Source organism: Balaenoptera physalus (genome assembly GCF_965194825.1).
Source record: "Balaenoptera physalus genome assembly, contig: HAP1_SCAFFOLD_1779, whole genome shotgun sequence".
Classification (NCBI taxonomy): Eukaryota; Metazoa; Chordata; class Mammalia; order Artiodactyla; family Balaenopteridae; genus Balaenoptera; species Balaenoptera physalus.
In genome coordinates, this window is record NW_028125024.1 from 1 (window position 1) to 21396 (window position 21396).

The following is a 21396-nucleotide window of genomic DNA, read 5'->3' on the forward strand; positions in this document are numbered from 1 at the left end:
AAGGTATAGTAAAACATTCTCAAGGGCAGTATAATTGCTATCATAAGGAAGATAATGTTTAACCTGAAGTATTTTTAATACTGAGGTTCAGTAGCACGGAAATAACAAATAAAAATATAATCTTACCTCATTAACCTGTTCTTCACCTCTTTATTTTTTTTATTTTCTCAAGTTCAGCAAGAAAAGCAGTTGTCATCATCACTCTCCTTCAGTACACTAATCATCCCTCAAAATAAAATGGTTATGGTTCAGGTAACTGTGGAAATAAAAAAAGAAAGATGTGTATTAACTTTTCTCTTTGAAAAAATCTCATGCAGTTTTACATATCTCTGGTGGGCTGGATAAATTTGTATATGGCAGGAAGAAAAGTGGCTTCCCATTTGCACAGCCCAACCGAAGAAAGAATGTAAATTCCTAAAGAATTTCATGAATAATAATGACAATAAGACATAGAGTACATTTCCAAAATCATGACAAAGGCAGTATACAAATGAAATGGTTTGATTCAGGAAAATTGTTAACAACCCTAAATTAAGGAAATTAAATAACAAACCTCATACCACATACCTATCCTATACTGTACTCTATACTTCAGCACTTTCCAAAGTAAAAATAATTATACTTTTTAGGAATTCCAAGCAAGTATCATTAGAAACATAAAAGGCACGATACTCAGAAACAAGAGAATTCTTTCAAATGACCAATACTTAAAGCTTGTATAAACTGTTCACTTACTTTAGGTCAGCAAAATTCAAATTGCTCTACTAGAGCAGCCAACGAAGGGTCACATGGCGAGTTTTTCTATTTGGGAGAATGAAAACTAGTGATCTATATCAGAGTCCTGTGAATTGTTGACATTACTCCACCTGCAATTTCCTGAAACCCTAAGCCTGGGAAATATCCTTTCAGCTTAGTTCCTTAATGTCAGGGCTTCAGAAATGTGGTATCCACCAACTCTTGTGATTATTTCAAGTATGAAAAAAGAATTTGATAAATTATATGCTGGAATCCAAAGCTCTGCATTTGTGGGGAAATCTAATTTCTAAAAGGATGACTTGAAGAAATACTTTGATAGTGAGCAATTTTTAAACCTGTTAATGTGAAAAGAATGTTTGGTAAAACAGCACCATCCTGATCGCAGGTGGCGATAATAAGAGACAGAACAGCCCATTATAAGGATTATACATCATGACCAAATGGGATTTATTCTTGCAAGGCAAGGTTGGTTCAACATATGAAAATCAGTCAATGTAGTATAGCACATAAACAGATTGAAGGGACTAAACTCCATGTGATCATCTTAATTGATGCAGAAAAAACATTTGACAAAATTCAATGCCATTTTATGATTAAAAAAAAAAAAACTCAACAAACCAAGAATACAAGTTGATGACTTCAACATAACAAAGGTCACAGATAGAAAACCAACAGCTATTATATTCAGTGGTGAAATCTTTCTCCCTAAGATCAGGAACAAAGGAAGGATGCCTGTTGTCACCACTTCCATTCAGCAAATTACTGGAATTCCTAGCCAAATAAATAAGGCAAGAAAAAAGAATAAAAGGCATCTAAATCGGAAAGGAAGAAATAAAATTATATTTGTTCAGAGACAACACACATGCACCAAAAAAAACCTGTTAGAATTAATAAATGAATTTAGAAAATTTGCCAGATACAAAATCAACACTCAAAAATCAGTTGTTTCTCTATACACTAAGAATGAAAAGTTTGAAAAGGAAAGTTAAAAAAAAATACCATTTAAAATATCATGAAATATAGTAAAAGATGAGGAAAAACTTAACCAGCGGGACAAAAGACATGTACATTGAAAACTAGAAAACGTTGCTGAAGGAAATTAATGAAGACACCAATAAATGTAAAGGCATCTTGTGTTCACAGATTGGAGGACTTAATGTTGTTAATATGTCAACACGACTTAAAGGGATGTACGGATTAAAAGCAATCTCTTTAAACATCACAGTGAGGTTTTCTCAGAAGTAGTAAAATTCATCCTAAAGTTTATATGGAATTTAAAGGGCCTGAATAGTCAAAATAATGTGTAAAAAGAACAAAATTGGAAGTTTCAAATTTCTTGATTTCGAAACCTACTACACAACCACAGTAATCAAAATAGTACTGGCATAAACACACATACAGGACGGAGAATAGGCCAGTGGAACAAAATAGAAACCCAGAAGTAAACCCGTATATACATCACCAAATGATTTTCAACAGGAGTGCCAAGACCACCCAATGGGGAAAGGATAGCGATTTCAACAAATGGTACTGGAAAAACAATATCCACATTCAAAAGAATGACGGTAGACCCTTACCTTACACCACATACAGAAAGTAACTCAGTGAATCAAAGACCTAAATGTGAGACCTAAAACTATAAAACTCTTAGAAGAAAGTTCTGGGAAGAAAACCATGACATGAAATTTGGCAAAGAGTTCTTGAATATGATACCAAAAGTGGAGGTAATAAAAGAAATAGATAAACTAGGTATTCAAAATTTAAAAATACTTCTTTCATCCAAAAATAAAATGAACCTGCTGAATGGGAGAAAATATTTGCAAATCCTATAGCTGATAAGGTTAATATCCAGTAGTATGTATACACTTGTACACTGTTGGTGGGTATGGAAAATGGTGCACGCAGAAAGGAAAACAGTATGGTCGTTCCTCAAAACATTAAAAATAGAATTACCATATGATCCCATAATTCGAGTTCCTATTAAATACTCAAAAAGAATTGAAATTATGAACTCAAAGAGTTATGCGTTCACCATGTTCATAGCAGAATTATTCACTATAGGCAAAAGGTGAAAAAACTCAAGGGTCCATTGAGGGATGAAGGGATATACAAAATGTGGCCTATACAAACAACAAATCAATATTCAGTCTTAAAAAGGAAGGGAATTCTGACACATGCTACAACATGGATCAACCTTCAGGCATTACGCTAAGTAAAATAAGCCAGTCACAAGAGGACAAATACTGTATGATCCCACTTATATGAAATACATAGAGTAATCAAATTCACAGAGACAGAAAGTACAATGGTGGTTTCCAGGGGTGAGGGGGCAAGGGAAATGGAGAGTTGTTGTTTCATGAGTACAGACTATTATAGTTTTGCAAGATGAAAAGTTCTGTGGATGGATGATGGTAATAATAGCACAGCAGTGTAAATATATTTCATGCCTCTGGCCTGCACTCTTAAATTGTTAAGATGATAAATTTTACGTTATGTATATTTTACCAGATTTTTTTTAAATAAAGGAAAATTAAGACATTCATATAAAGAAACACTGATGAAGTTCATTACTAGTAGATCTGCTCAATAAGAACTCTTAAAGGAATCCTTCAGGCTGAAATGAAACGCAACTTGAAACTATATAAAGAATTAAAGAACAATGGTAAAGGTAACTACACTAAGTTTAAAAGGCCAACACATTTGCAGTTAGGGTTTGTAACGCCTCTTTTCAAAATGTGATTTAAAAGACAAATATATAAAATAGTTATTATAAGGCTATTAACGGGCACACAATACATAAGGATGCCATTTGTGACAAGTGCAGTGTAAACGAGGATGCGGGATGTAAATAAGCAGAATTTGTGTTATTATTAAATGAAAATGTTATTACTTCAAATCTGTTTTTTCATAAAACTAAGATGTTTACTTTAACCCCTAGGATAAGCACTAAGAAAACTACCTCACAAATATACAGAAAAGAAATAAGAAGAGAATCAAAATGGTAAACTGGGAAACACATCAACCACAAAAGAATGTAATAATGAAGGAACTGAAGAACAAAAAGGATATAAGATATCTAGAAAATAAATAGTGTAGCAGTAGAAGTAAGATCAAAGGGCTCAATATAGGATCAACACAAAGAAGACTACACACAATCACGTTATCATCAACTTGTTAAATGTGAAGTACAAAGAGAGAATATTGAAAGGAACAAGAGAAAAGTGACTGGGCACATATGAAGGAACTCCCAGAAAACAATTTGTGAATTTCTCAGCAGAAACCTTACAGGCCAGGAGAGAGTTGGATGATATCGTCAAAGTACTGAAAAAAAAAAAAAAACCTGTGAGCAAAATTGACCACACCTAGCAAAATTATGCTTTAAAAATAAAGGAGAGATAAAGTCAACAAAATCAAAGTGAGTTCATCACTACTAGACCTGCCTTATAAGAAATGCTTAAGGGAGATCACTTTGAAATGAAAACATGTGAACAGAAATGCAAAAGCAAACAAAAGCATAAATTTCAATGGTAAACTCATACACACACACACAAATATAGCATAATAACACTGTAATGGTGCTGTATAAAGTACTTTCACCCTGAGATAAAAGTTAAAATTTGTTAACAATATAAAAAGAAGGAAATTGACTATAAGGACACAAAGTTTGGGTGGGAGTAAAAGAATAGATGTTTAGAACTACAAGGTTTCTATGTAGCCTTCAGCTAACCACAAAGAAAAGGCCTATTATAAATAAACAAAAGATAAAGAGAAAAGGATCAAAGTAAATCACTACAGAAAAATAATCAAACAACAATGAAATAAAGCTACAGAGAAAGAAGACAAAACAGCTGCAAAACACACATAAGGCAATTAACAAAAGAGCAATAGTAAGTCCTTACTGATCGATAATTAGTTTAATATAAATGGATTAATCTTCCCAATCAAAAGGCATAGAGTGGCTGAATGGATACAAAAACAATATCCAACCTTATGCTGTCTACAAGAGACTCATTTTAGATTAAAAGACACATATAGGCTCAAAGTGAAGGGAGGGAAAAAGATACTCCATGCAAATGGCAACCAAAACAAAGTGAGAGTTCCTATATGCATAACAGACAAAATAGGCATTAAGTCAAAAATTGTATAGACAAAGAAGGTTTCTATATGATAATAAAAGAGTCAACTCAACAGGAGGATATAACAATTATATATGCATCCAGCATCAGAGCACAGAAAGCTCTAAAGGAAATATCGAAGTTAAATGGAGAAATTGATTGCAGTACACGAATAGTAAGGGACTTCAATAACCCAGTTACAATAATGGATAGAACACCCAGCCGGAAAATCAATCAACAAACATGACTTGAACAGCACTATGGACCATATGGTCCTTACAGACATATACAAAACATTTCATCCAACAGCAGCACATACACATTCATTTCAAGTACACACACACCATTCTCCAGAATAGATAATATGTTAGGCCACAATCAAGTCTTAACAAATTTAAAAAGTCTGAAATAGTTTCAAGTATCTTTTCTGATCACAATGGTATGAAACTAGAAATCCCATAAGAGTAACAAAACAGGAATATCTGGACGTCCCTGGTGGCACAGTGTTTAAGAATCTGCCTGCCAATGCAGGGGACATGGGTTCAATCCCTGGTAAGCAAAGATCTCACATGATGCAGAGCAACGAAGCCCATGCACCACAACTACTGAGCCTGTGCTCTAGGGCCCACGTGACGCAACTACTGAACCCGAGTGCTGCAACTACTGAAGCCTGCGCGCCTTAAAGCCTGTTCTCCGCAACAAGAAAAGCCACCGCAATCAGAAGACCGTGCACCACAACAAAGAGTAGCCCCTGCTCACTGCAACTAGAGAAAGCCTGCATGCAGTGATGAAGACCCAACACAGCAAAGAATTAAATTAAAAGCAAAATTTTAATAAAGAAAAGAAAACAAGAAAATTTACCAATATGTGGAAACTAAACAATATACTCTTTTCCCCTGTTCCACTTTTATTGAGATATAACTGCCATAGAGCCCTGCATAAGTTTTAGGTGTACAGCATAAAGATATGACTTATGTACATCAAGAAATGATTACCAGGCTTCCCTGGTGGTGCAGTGGTTGAGAATCTGCCTGCCAATGCAGGGGACACGGGTTCGAGCCCTGGTCTGGGAAGATCCCACATGCCGTGGAGCAACTAAGTCCACACGCCACAACACCTGAAGCCCGCACACCTAGAGATCGTGCTCTGCGATGAGAGAAGCAACTGCAATGAGAAGCCCGTGCACCACAACACAGTAGCCCCCACTCGCCTCAACCAGAGAAAGCCCACGCTCAGCAACAAAGACCCAACGCAGCCAAAAATAAATAAATTAATTAAATAAATTTATTTTTAAAAATGGGCAAAGGACTTGAATAGACATTTCTCCAAAGGAGGCATATAAATGGCCAACAGATGTATGAAAAGGTGCTCAACATCACTAACTGTCAGAGAAATGCAAGTCAAACCACAATGAGATATCACCTCACACCTATTACAATGGCGATTATCAAAAAGACAAAAGATAACAAGTGTTGATGAGGATGTGGAGAAAAGGGAACCCTCGTGCATTTTTGTTGGGTATGTAAATTGATACAGCCACTAAGGAAAACAGTATTGAAGTTCCTCAAAACATTAAAAATACAACTACCTTATGACTCAGCAATCCCACTTCTGGGTATACAGCAAAAGGAAATGAAATCGGTATCGTGAAGAGACATATGCACTTCCATGTTTACTTTTCACAGTAGCCAAGATATTGGATCAACCGAAGTGTCTGTAGATTCATGAATGGATAAATAGAGTGTGGTATATAAACAGGCATACCTCGTTTTATTGTGCTTTGCAGATACTACGTTGTCTACAGATTGAAGGTTTGTGGCAATCCTGCATTGAGTAAGTCCATTGGTGCCATTTTCCCAATTAGCATTACTTTAAAATTAAGGTAAGTCCATTGGTTTTTTAGACACAATGCTATCGCACATTAACACACTATAATATAGTATACACATAAGTTTTATATGCACGGGTAAACCAAAAAATTCATGTGGCTTGTTTTGTTGCAATATTTGCTTTATTTTGGTGGTCTGGAACCAAACCTGCAGTATCTCCAAGGTATGCCTGTATACGATGGAATATTATTCAGCCTTTAAAATGAAGGAAATGCTGCTATTTGTGACAACATGGATGAACCTGAAAGAGATTATGCTACGTGAAATAAGCCAGATACAGAAAGACAGCTACAAACACTTCAGGATGCTACTTTTATGTGGCATCTGAAATAGTCATAGATGTGGGGTGCAGAACAGTGGTTGACAGTAGATGAGGGGATGGGAAAATTGGCAGGTATTGATCACGAGGTACAAAGTTTCAGTTATGCAAGGTGAATAATTTCTGGAAATCTAGTGTACAACAATGTGCATACAGTTAACAATGCTGTATTGTGTACTTGTAATTTGCTAAGAGGGTAGATCTGAAGTGTTCTCACCATAAAGAAAGAAAAAAGAAAATGGTAATTATATGAGGTGATGGATATGTGAATTGGCTTGATTGTGGCAATTATTTCAAAAATGTATATGTATATCAAAACATCAAGTTGTATATCTTAAATATATATTTTTATTTCTCTATTATACCTCATTAAAGATGGGAAGAAGAAAGAAATGAGGTAATGATACATACTACAATATGGGTGAACCTTGAAAATTATGCTATGTGAAAGAAGCCAGACATAAATGGTCACATACTGTATAATTTACACTTATATGAAATATCCAAATAGATGTCTCTATAGAGACAGAAAGCAGATTGGTGACTGCCCAGGGGTTAGGTAGAAGAAAGCATGGGTAGGTCTTCCCTTTAAAGCGATAAAAATATTTTTGAACCACATAGAAGTAAGGGTTGCACAACATGGTGACTGTACCAAATGCTATTGAATCGTGAGAGTTAAAACAGTTAATTTTATCTCCGTAAAAAGTAAAACTTCTCCGCAAGTTACGTTTAGTTAATTTACTGTGTCCTGACAAGTTTTAATATGAATCATATCGTTAAGAAGAAACAGCCTCAATTCACACCAAATAAACATTCAGTTTAGCGAAGTATCTGTTTTCTAATGGTTTTTTTAATGTCCTAACTTTAGCATACTACCCCATCCCTATTGTTGTGGTAGAGCAAATGGCATGAACCAGAGGTGGAAACCTAAATCAGACCTTAGAACTCTAACTGAATTTTTGAGACCATGCAACGGCGGGGTTTATGTGTTTTTGCTTCAACATGTTTGTACCTACAATTTCTTATCTTGTTCTACCTGACTTTTTAAAATCTTTAATTCATTTACCTTAAAATATGTAAATGGTTTATAACAAGCAAGTAAATATCTATGTATTGCTAGAAAAGAGATAATTTAATGATGAGCTTTCTTTATTCGTCATATTTTATACTGTTAGAAGAATGAGGCTATCAACTGAATTCTGTCCCCACTGATTCCTCATGTTTTGGTTAAGAGAGCACTTAGAAATATCTGTTTAAATATTGATCTTTGACATGATCACTGATTAGAAGTCTGCCTCTATCAACTATTGCACCAATGTATGCTCTCATTGTTTGGTTTGTACTATCAACATATTTATGGTTTATAATAATATTTTTATAGGTTTATTATAATATTAATTTTCTACAAACTCATCTTCCAGGATTTGTATTCAGTAATGATAATTAACTAAAAGTCTAATTTTATATGTTAGGTTCTGTTGGTTTTCCACTCATTTGTTACTGAATTTTAAATATCATATGTTGAAATAACTTTGGTAATTGCAGAACTACATTTTTCCCAAAGATACTTTGATATTAAACACTAATAATACATCTTCCCTTTTTTCTGATTCTGATGAAAAGTCCTATTGTTGAAAGGCTTAGTAAAGAAATTTCCAAATCAATGAAAAAACTTGTAACTGAAGTTTTAAAATTTAAGAAGTAATTTTCTGGTTTAATTGTCATTGTTCTTAACATAATATCTTCCTATCATTATTAAATTTATTATTTTAGGTGTTAATGTATAGTAGAAATTGACTTTGACATGGTTCTGAAAAGTCAAGTTGGCTTAAAATATCTATCATTACTATTATTATAATTTAAGTGCAAGTAGGTTAGGAGAACATGGATTCAATATCATATATATAATACAATTTAATTAGTGGGGAAATATTCGGCAAATACTTAACTAGTCACCTGTATTAACTCTTTTTTTAGCTCTGATATCCAAATGATATTTTTTGCTGGCTTTTCTGAAGAAAGAGAGAAAATCCTTAAAATGAAAAGCTTTTTTTTTTTTTTTCACAATGGTGAAGTACGCCATTTAAGAATTATTTTGACATTGAGGACTGCTTGATTTTAGGCAACAATTATACATTTTATTTGATTTTAATGTTATGAAGTGATATTTAAATTACTCATCAAAATGAGTACTGCACTGTACTGCAAAATGAGTACTGCACTTTACTGCACTCAGATGAAAAATGCAGCCGTGATATTCATCTGCAATGCAGACCTCTCATTTTGCAGAAGGCACAGCTTGCCGATACCGACTGGGTCATTTTTGGTTGTATCAAGACATAAACTTGACTGCAATCTTGATTCTGAGAAGAAAGGGAGAACACAGAGAAAACTGAGCTCAGTGAATCCTTTTTCCTCCCTAAAGGAAGAAAAACGTGTTGATTTCCAATCATTTGTAAAAGCAAATAAGCAAACACTTCTCATTTTACAAAGTGAAACTAGATGGACCTCAGATGCACATAGGAAAGGGTCTGATTTTGTGATAATTCCGGACCTTTAATCTAAAGACTTTCTTCTCTTTCCAAAGTAATCTCCTCAGTAGGCTACACATTATGCCAAGTATTCTGCCACATCTCAGAACGCACTTTGTACACACAGGTAACAATTCAACTGTAAAATCTTGCATTGGTATATATTACTATTTCATATGATGTGAAAATGTTCCGAGTTCATGTACAGTTTTGAGGATTTGACCTGTCTCCTTTAAAAGTCTGTGAGGATTTTAAGAGGAACTCTGGGCCCTTCTTTACACACATTCTTCTGAGTGTGTTTTGGACACACAAGTACCACGCCGCCACAGGCCCACAGTTTCCTTCCCCTGACACGGTTTAGAGTCACCAGTTTATGCTGCATGTCTGGCCCCTGAAATAGTCTGAGTTTGAAATGAGATTGCCTTCAATCCATGTATTTGACAGAGGAGAAAATTAAAACCAGATTGTTTAAGGGTTTTGCCTAAGTCCTGATAATAGGACTTTTATGACTTTCATAGGTTTATTAGTTTCCTTTGGCTACTGTAACTATTCTCGTAAACTTAGTACCTTAAAACAACAGAAATTTATTATCTTACAGTTTGGGGGGTCAGATGTCTGAAGTGAGTCTTCTGAACTAAAATCAAGGTGTCAGCAGGAGGCTCTGGGGAATCTATTTTCTTGCTTTTTCCAGATTTTGCTGAATGCCCACATTCCTTGGCTCATGGCCGCATCCTCAACCTTTGAAGCACATTGCTTGCACCTCTGCTCCTGTCATCATATCTCCTCCCTCTCTCGTTGACATCTGCTCTGTGTCATAAGTACCATGGTGATCACACTGGGCCCCCCAGATAGTCCAGGATCCTCTTTCCATCCTTAGATCCTTAATGTACAAAGTCCCTTTTGCTGTGGAAGGTAAAAGAGCCACTGGTTCTGGGGATTAGGATGTGGGCATCTTTGGGGCCATTATTCTCTCTAACATAATGAGCACTTTTGCCTTTTGGACCACTTCCTTAATTAAAAATATTAAAAATTAAATTGTAAGACTACCTTAGTATAAAGACTAATATAATTCAAGTTAATTTTTTATTATATACTCATTATTATTATATTCATTTTTTCTCCTGAAAGAGAAAGAAATTTTAAAAGAAATTAAAATTAAACCAGGCTTCCCTGGTGGCACTGTGGTTAAGAATCTGCCTGCCAATTCAGGGGACACGGGTTCGAGCCCTAGTCTGGGAAGACCCTACATGCCGCGGAACAAGAAGGCCCATACACCACAGCTACTGAGACTGTGCTCTAGAGCCCATGAGCCACACTACTGAAGCCTGCGTGCCTAGAGCCTGTGCTCTACAACAGGAGAAGCCACCACAATGAGAAGCCTGAGCACCATAACAAAGAGTGGCCCACGCACAGCCGCAAAGACCCAATGCAGCCAAAAAACAAACAAACAAACAAACAAATACATAAATAAAATTAAACCACTTCATTGACCTACCTTACCTCATGGATAAGTAGGCCTTGGATGAAAAATTTAAAAATGCAACACAGGTTTTTGAATTTCCATTTCCTTCCTCTTTACACTAAACCTTTTAGGCCTAATTTGGAATTTCAGAATAAACTGTGTTGTTAATTGTCCACTGATTTGGAATGTGCTGCCACTTATGGCTCTTGATTCACTGGGCAATACAATGTTTTGGCCGATGTCTGCTGTCATTGATGTAGCACTTAGAAAAAATCCAGCAGCCACCCCGGAGAGATAGCCATCACATCCACACAATTCTTTCCTCACCAGAAAATGCTTTTCCCAAGAGGTGTGCAACTTAATTTCCTGCATCCCACATTCTGTTGTTCATTCTAGCTTATTCGAAGATCCAGGAAGAAATTTATTTTACTCTGAAGTAAAACTCTACCTAAAAGTCCCTTCTCCAAATTGCTGGTGCACTCTTTAGCACATGGCATGAAAGAAGAGTCTGACAGTCTATGCTTTGATTTTGGGACTATTAATGGTGGCACATTGATATCAATGTTCTCCCCCAGTGAAGGGGCAATGAGATAGTCCAAGGCGTGAGGGTGCATTGGGTCTCCTGAGCTCCCTGATTTAGTTTTTTTTTTTTAATTTTTAATTTTTATACAATTTTTAAAGGTTACTTTCCATTTACAGTTATTATAAAATGTTGGCTATATACTCCCCCACATTGTACAATACATCCTTGAGCCTATCTTACACCCAATAGTTTGTACCTCCAACTTCCCCATTCTCTATTGCTCCTCCCCACCCCCACTGGTAAACACTAGTTTGTTCTCTATATCTGTGAGTCTGTTTCTATTTTTTATATTCACTGGTGTGTTGTATTTTTTTAGATTCCACATATAGGTGATATAATACACTATTTGTCTTTATCTGTCTGACTTGTTTCACATAGCATAATGCCTTCAAATTTCGTCCATGTTGGTGCAATTGACAAAATCTCATTTTTTTATGGCTGAGTAGTATTCCATTGTATTTAAATATACCACATCTTCTTTACCCATTCATCTGTTGATGGGTACTTAGGTTGTTTCCATATCTTGGCAATTGTAAATAAATCTGCTATGAACATTGGGGTGCATGTATCTTTTCAAATTACTGTCTTTGTTTTTTTCACATATATACCCAGGAGTGGAATTGCTGGGTCATATGGCAGTTCTATTTTTAGTTTTTTGAGAAACCTCCATACTGTTTTCTAGAGTGGCCACACCAATTTACATTCCCACCAACAGTGTAGAAGGGATCCCTTTTCTCAAAATCCTCACCAACTCTTGTTATTTGCAGACATTTTGATGATAGCAATTCTGACAAGTGTGAGGTGATATCTCATTGTGGTTTTGATTTGCATTTCCCTGATGATTAGCGATGTTCAGCATATTTTCAAGGTGCCTGCTGGCCATCTTCATTTCCTCTTTGGAAAAATGTCTATTCAGTTCTTCTGCCCATTTTTTAATCAAGTTGTTTGTTAGTTTGTTTTTGATGTTGAGTTGTATGAGCTGTTTATATATGTTCTATATTAAGACCTTATCAGTCATATTATTTGCAAATATTTTCTCCCATTTAGTACACTGTCTTTTTGTTTTGTTGATGGTTTTCTTTGCTGGGCAAAAGGTTTTAAGTTTAGGGCCTCCTGGGGAAGCAGGGGTTGGTTGTCGCTCACTGAGGGGGCAAGGACAATGATAGCAAAGACCTCAGGAAAAAAATTTTTTGTTTTTGTTTGGTTGTTGTTGTTTTTATTTTAAAAACAATTTTTAGATTTAAAAAAATGTTTTAGTATATTTTTTATTTTTCTATTTTTATTTTCCTTTTTTGTTTTTTTTCTATTTTTTGTTTTGTCATTTTGTGTGTTTGTTTTTTCTTTGCTTTATATTTTTAGTTTGCTTTCTGTTTTTGTTTTGTTTTTTGTTTTGTTAGCTTTGATTTTATTGTTTGTTTTGGTTTTGGGGTTCTTTGGTTTGTTTGGTGGTTTTCTTGTTCTTTCTTCTCTTTGTGTGTTTTGTTTGTGTTTTGGTTAGTTTTTGTTTTTGTTATTTGTCTTGGGTTTTGTTTGACTATTTGTTTTCTTTTCCTTTTTTTTTTTTTTGCAGAGCTGTGCAGATTGTGGGGTCTTGGTCCCATGGCTGGGGGCTGGGCCTGGAACCCCAGGGTGGGAGCACCAAGTCCAGGATGCTGGACCGCCAGAGAATTCCCGGTCCCATGTAATATTAATTGGCATGAGCTCTCCCAGAGTTCCCCATCTTGGCAGTAAGACCCATCTTGGCACTAAGATCCGGTTGCACCCAACTGCTTGAAAGCTCCAGTGCTGGATGCCTCAGGCCAAACAGCCAACAACACAGGAACACAGCCCCGCCCATCAGCAGACAGGCTGCCGAACTTTGTACTAAGTTCATAGACACTTGAAACACACCCCCTGATGCTGCCCTGCCCATCAGAGTGACAAGACCCAGCTCCACGCCCCAGAGCACAGGCACCAGTCCCTCCCACGAAGAAGTATACACAAGCCCCTGGAACAACCTCACTCACCAAGGGGCAGACAGCAGAAGCAAGAGGAACAATGACCCTGCATCCTGCAGAAAGGAGACCACAAACACAGTAAGTTAAGCAAAATGAGATGACAGAGGAATATGTTGCAGATGAAGGAGAAAGGTAAAAACCCACAAGACCAAATAAATGAAGGGGAAATAGGCAATCTACCTGAAAAAGAATTCAGAGAGTTTGTGAGGACTATTCCAGAGTGTTTGGTCTGAGCAAGGCAAAGTTTGCTGAAGTGAATAGCTCTCTGCAGACCTTGGAGCATTAGCTCCTGTCTAGGTAAAGCCAATCTCCACATGGCAGTTGTGAAAACCATAAGCAGAACTGCAAATTTTATCTTGTTTTTATCAACATCAGCATCTTTATTTCCCAGATACAGTGCTGTACGAACAAAGGAGTTTACCTTTGCACCGACAGCTGGATGTCAATTTTTGGGTCACTAAGCTGTCTCTCCTGAAAAGCAACTAGTAGAAAATTACACTTTGGCTAAATTTGGACTGTATTCCTTTCATCTCCCCTTACCTGGAAAAATACTGCAATTAATCCCTCGCTGGTTTGTAGTATGGTATTTCTTTATTGGCTTATTAAGAGACATTATCCTGTATGCTATTAGCCTGTGAAATGATTATAATTCCCAGAGTGAACCTGTGTTGAATAAAATAATGGCAAAGACCATCTCAGTCTGAGCACAATTTGCCTTGAAACAAAACAATATGTGAGTTTACAAATTTTAATTAATAATTTGTTTTATCTCAGAGACAGAAAAAATAATCAAAAAAGAAATTCTAACATGCTACAAGTTGTTCACCACAGCAGGAGCTCCTGTTTCTCATCCTGCCAGTAATATTATGATTAAAATAATTACATTCTTCTGTATTTCTCTATTTCTTCTATAGTTTTAATAACCTTATAAATTTATAATACTATTATTATTTTCCAAGACTAATATATATTCACTTAATTTTTCTTTGATGAAAATGATTGTTAATTTAGGATCACCCAATGTCATGATGAAAAATATAGGCATTTTAGTAGCCAGGTCATAATCATGTAATTATTTTTCTTGTAAAACATTCTAAAACCATGTGAAATATCCATTTTTATAACATACCTATAATATGAGACTAAGGAATTGGTACATATAGGTCTACAACAATATTTGTTTGTCTTTTTAAAAAGTACACATCTACAAATAAAAAAGAAAAGAGGTTCAATTCACATAAGAAAAAGAGATACTCAAGAAGATACTGCTGCATGCAATAATTTTCACAAATATTAACATGGATTAACACTTTTCTTTACATAAACTGTATTACAAAGGAACAAAACAGACCATGGGAGGGAAGGAAAAAATATAGATCTATTAGAATGCATTTTAACTTACATGACTACCATATTAAAACAAGAAGATATAGTTATAGGTCAACATGGTAATTCCATGGTAATCACAAATCAAAAACTAACAATAGATACACAAAAACTAGAGAAAAAGGAACACAACTATCCTATTAAAGAAAATGATCAACTCAGGGAAGAAGCTAAAAGAAAAAGAAAACAACAGAGAAGAATTACAAAACAACCAGAAGACAACTAACAAAACGGCTAAAAGTACATACCTATTAATAATCATTTTACATATAAATAGAATAACTGCTCCAATCAAAAGATTTAGGGTGACTGACTGGGTAAATAAAAAAAGAACCCATCTATATGCTGCTAACATCTGACTCACTCTGGAGGTAAAGACACACAAAGACTGAAACTGAAGAGATGGAAAAAAAATTTCATGCAAACGGAAACAACAAGAAAGCTGGGGTAACAATACTCACAGCAAACAGAAAAACAAAATATAATTTATAATAAAGTCTAAAACAAAATACAAAGAATTGCATTATATAATGATGAAAGGATCAATAAAAAAGAGGATATAAAATTTGTTGACATATACGTACCTAATATAAGAGGACCTAAATATATAAAGCAAATATTAACAGATATAAAAGGAGAAATGGACAATAATGGAATAACAGCAGATCACTTTAACATCCTACTCACATCAAAGGACAGATCATCCAGATAGAAAATCAGTAGGGAAGTTGTGGTCTTAAACCATATATACTAGTTGGACTTAATAGATAGCTATAGGACATTCCATCCAAAAACAGCAGAATACACATTCTTTTCAACTGCACATGGAACATTCTCCAGGACAAATTACATGCTAGGCCACAAAACAAGTGTCAACAAATTTAAGAGGATAGAAATTATATCAAGTTTTTTTTTTTAACCACAACAGTATAAAACTAGAGATTAATTACCTGAAGAAAAATTGGAAAAAAAACAAACATATGGAGACTAAACAATATGATACTAAGAAACCAATGGGTCAATGAAGAAATCAAACAGGAAATCAGAAAATAACTTGAGACAAATGAAAATAAAGGTGTAACTTCCCAAAAATCTATGGGATGCAGCAAAAGCAGTTTTTAGAGGGAAGATTATAGCAATATAGGTCTACCTCAAGAAACAAGAAAAATTTCAAATAAACAAACTGACCTACTAGTAAGACACCAGTCATATTGGAGTAGGGCCCACCCTAATGACCTGACTTTAACTTGATAACCTCTGTAAAGAATTTTCCTCCCAATAAGGTCACATTCTGAGTTTCTGGGGGTTAGGACTTCAACATATCAATATTAACTTAAGTTGGGGGGGACACAATCCATCCCATAATAGGACATGACTCTGGAGAAATCCCCTCTGGATGATTAGTAAAATTTGTCACATCAAGAGGAGTAACAGGATTCTACCACACTACTTATATGATAACATCCTCTGATTGCCAAATCCCAGTCATTTATCGATCCAGTTGGTTTATACAGTTCTCCAATAGCTATGACAGGGAATCCTACTCTGATGTCACTCAAAGGTTCAGTTTGTTTCAGATCTTCCCCCAAAGGCTCAAACTTATCTTTTTCTGAACCATCTTTGAATTTTTCTGGTAAAGGAAACAGCTATATCAATGCATAATCAATATAGTGCACCAATGATTATTGGTGTCGCAATCGAACGTTTATGCTTAAAATGACACTAGATTGCGAAATTCTTTTTATTACACCTGCTACACTTTGTTTTCATTTCTATCTCAGTTAAAAATAAGAACATGTTTTTGAAATTTAAAACCCCAATTTAAAAATTTGCATGTTTGTTTGTTTGAAAAAGTTGACACTGTTGTAAATGTGCAAAAGTAGACCAGTTCAGATTTTTTGAGATCCTGCAAATGCATATTGCAGAAGGGCATAAAGAGCTTTAAAAAAAAAAATGAAATTAAAGAAAAAACATTTTAGCAAGTTCTGGCCTCTGATGATTTGCTGTGGAGGTAGGATTGAAGGAATTTGTAAAAATTAGAGAAACCTTTGAAAATAATTACAAGAATTTTGCCTTCTGACTTGATTTGAAGTCACATCTGACCCAAGTCTACCTGATTTTAGAGCTGCCCTGTGTCCATGCCTCCGTGTGGGTGGCTGCAGGAACACTTCTGATCTCAAGAATTCCTCAAGGACTAGAACGAGCTCAAGACTATGGAGCCAGAGCTAAGAGGCTGGATGTCTGGGTGTCCACACCGAGGCTCCCTGAGGGCAGAACCAGCTCACGTTTGCCTCATGCATCGTGTTGGGCACTGTTCCAGCATCAGGACCACTGAATATGTTTACAGGTGACCAGGTCCAAAGATGGCAAAAAGCAGCTTCACAGCAGTGGATCACAGTGGGATTGGATTGATTCTTCCTGGTCTGAGACACAGAGCAAATGAAATAAAGGGCACATTGCATGGGGCTCACTCCACAAGGAGGGAGGAGCACTCAGAGGGACATCACAGGCAGATTCGTGCACGGTTGCATGGACCCTTCAGTGCTAAGATTCTGTGATCTCACCAAATCTTACCTTGAAATCCTCAAGACTTAGCTTTTCGTCCTTTTAAACACATTATTTAATAAACAGTAACTAGTTTAACTTTGAAATGGCTGATTACTCCTTAGTATTAGGTAAGACATTCTTAAGAGGCTATTTAAGTGATTTTCACAGAGGGGAGCAGAGGAGACTGGTGTAAAAGCCATCTCTGCCCAGACGTAGCTCTCAATTCTTTTTCTATTTCATAGAATGTTCTACCCATATTACTACCCTAACTAATGCTCTTTTGTTTGAAAGCAATAAACATCCACTCAGAGTGACTTAATCCAAAACGGGAGAGATTTTCTGATGGCGTCATTCTAACGGCATGGAAGCTTCCAGAAGAGCCAGAATCAGAACCTGAAGAGCTCAGGATCTGATCCAGCCACTCTAAGTACATCTCCCCTCAAGCCTCTGACCTATCCTCCCAGCTCCTCTCCCCACCTGGCTTTGCTTTTCTTTACAGACTGAATCTATCTACTTTTCTGAGTACATGGCAAATATGGCAGCCCAGAGGTTCCAAATTTAAATATTCTAAATTAAAGTAATCTACAAGGACAGACCAGCATCTCCCAATCCCAATTCCCAAGTTTTGGAGACAGAATGTGGTTGGCCCAGTTGGGGACAGCTGTTCCCCTTTAGACCCCACCTCAGCTGACGCAGGATAAAATAATACAAATATGGCCAACCTGTGGCAAGCCTCAGAGAAATTGGGGACAGAGCAAACATACCCAAAGTATTTACTACAGTTATCTCATTCCACTCCAGTCCTTTTTTGGGAGGGAGGAGCTGGTTTGTAGTACGATCAACTGACAGAAAAATGTGGAAAGCTCTTATCTATTACAGTGAGGGAAGGAAAATTAACCATCACGTCACGTCTGTGGTCCTCACAGCCCTTCCTTTGTAGTCAATTAGAAAGCTTATCCTTTCATGAACTTTAGAATTAAAATAAATAAGTAAATGTGTCTAGGGATAGTGTACAAACAGCTGGTGTTCCATCTGCCAAAGCAGGTGAGGGAAGCAGCGGGCAGGGTCACTGCCATGCGGGTCACTAGAGCCACCCCTCCCCCACCCCTATCCAGTCAGCAGTCCCCAACAGACTCGCTTCTCGAAGGTAAAACTACTCCGCTATTCCCTTTCCCACCCTCAGTCTTTTCTTTGGCTCAGGACCTCCTGTCTCTTGCCCAATTTGATGGAGATGTTTAAGACTTCAGGCTTCCAAAAATTAGTAAAAAAAGAATCAGATTTAGAGCCTAGATAGAGACCACATCTTTTGAAATTCAGCACTAAATTCACAACATGCAGCCACCAGATGATTTATACATGGAAAGTGAGCCATAATATCATTAGTTCCCTTGAAGGGAAAAGTATAATCATTTCAAAAGGAATGAGAATGTGTGTGCTGTGGAAGAGAAAGCAAAGATTCCTGATAACCGTGGATCCTGGGGCAAGGTTTGTTCTCCATGGGGATATCTGCTCTGATCATCCCCAACCTTGTTGAGCTGTGAATCTCAGAGCTAACAATGGCAACAGTAATATGCCAGGAACACAAGGTCGAAAACACATACAAAATACTTTAGAGATCTGGCATTTCATGTCCACAGAGATGAGAGCAGAAGAAAACAGTCATTCTTGTAACACTTTCATCGTGAAGACTATGTGACCTGTGATCTCCACCACATTATCTGAGGTATTAAAAATGGAAGTGGGAGAAAAGCCAGCTATTGTACACAAGGTGTTAACAAACGAATGCAAACAACAAACAAATACAAAAAAAATTTTATTAATGGGTGAGATTTAAGGAAAGGCAAAAGTAAAACATGGGATAATGAAATAAACACATGCGGCAACACCTAGTAGTAAATTTATAGGGGACTAATTTATTTGGAGAAAATTATGAAAACCTGCTGGTCGTCACTGATGTTAACAGCTTATTATTGGTAAATGGATAATAAAGCAATTATATTTTTCCATTCTGAAGATTATGTTTGATATTGTCATAAACTTAATTTCCTCATTTTGTTCAGTTCCTTTATTTCTTTGTTTCATGAATAATTTTCAGGAAAAACAGTCATTGGAGTACAATGTTTCTTTTCCTGAAATTGACATATTAAACTCCAGGCAACAATAGGAATGTTCCTGAATTTTCAAAAAACAGATACGTTAGTGAACATGGACTATTTTGAATGTGGATGTCAGATGCAATTTAAACCTGCTCTAGCAGGAGGGGCATCTCACCTTGTGTAACCAATATGCTCAATATCAAGCTTCAGGTACAGCTGTATCCAGGGGACAAACATTATCTTGGATCAGGTCTTACCTTCTTTATCCCTGTCTTCCTTGGTTTGGCTTCATTTTCTTCTGTTTTTTGTTTTTTGTTTTTTGTTTTTTTGCAATGGCTCTTTTCTTCTTTTCTTTGCATTGGTATTTCATAGTTCTTGTTTATTTTGTAGATGAGAGCCTTGGGGGAACCATGATTGGGAGCTAGCATCTGTCTCCTGAGCCCAGGGGAAAATCCCAATTCCCTAGAAGTGAATGTGAATTTGGACAACAGAATCCTAGCTCTGGTTGTTATGTGGAGAGTTTAGGCTGGGCAAGCTTTCCATCAGAGTGAGGGAAGATGGCTTTCCTCTTTTCAGAGTGTGGAAGCTTTCTGACTCCGTGGGTGTCATGAGTTACCTGCAGGTGCTTTCCTTTTCTAACCTGAGTCACCTTCCTGCTGCAGCACCCATCTCTCTCCCACTCTTCGCAGGCAAAAATTCTTGAAGAATTTCTCATTTCCCCACCTTCCACTCACCACTCCACTCACTCCCATTGGACTTCTGGGCTCCCCACTCCACTAAGAAGACCTTACGATGGTGCCCCTGGCCTTTGCCATTCCCAGGAGCTAGATTCCAGGAGGCATCGTGCTTGACTTCTCAGCAGCAGGGACAACTGTGACACCTCACTCCTTCTTAAAACAAGAAATTCCAACTCCCGCAGACCACAGAGCCTAAGTTCCCTACAGGCCTCAGTCCTGGACTCACTATCCATCCACACCCTTGCCCGGTCCCCTCCTCTGTATACAGAAGACATAAATGTGAGTCAAAGGAGCAGCTGGGTGAATGACTAAGGAATGAATGAACAAGCTTCCAGGCACTCCAGGACTCTGGGCAGCTCTTCCAAGCCTGGTGGGCATGGACTTCTGCAGCACCATTCAGGAGACCCCACCCCAGGAAGCTCCCCTGGCCATGGCTTTGTCCCTCTAGCCCTGGAGTACCAATTCCCAAAGCTTTTCTGAATCTGCACATCATAACAGATGGGGGTTGGTGAAGAAAGGCTCTCCCCTGGGGTCCTGTTCTTCCTGGGTAGTTGCAGAGAACCATTCTTCCCCCATTCTCCCTCCACTGACCCACTGACAGAGTGAGAATAACCTTGTTTGAGAAACGAAGCAGATTCATCCCTTCTCACATAAGTATCAGAGCTTTTCGTCCTGGCCCCAGACGGGTATCAGAGCAATGTAATCAGTGGTCCCCAAAGCCAGAGAAGGACTGCACCTATCATTCATTCCCTATTCAGGGAAATGGCACCTAAGAAACTGATTTTGCTTTACTACTTTAATAACTGCTTTGAATTCCCACAGACATATCATATATAGCATTTGCCTTAAAAATAAACATTGCAAAAAAAGTGTTTGATTTGGGGGGGTTATTTTTAACATAAATATACAAGCAAATAGATAATAATAAAATCTATTCAGAGCGAGTAAGATTTCAAATCGAGTGAATGGGTCTGCGAG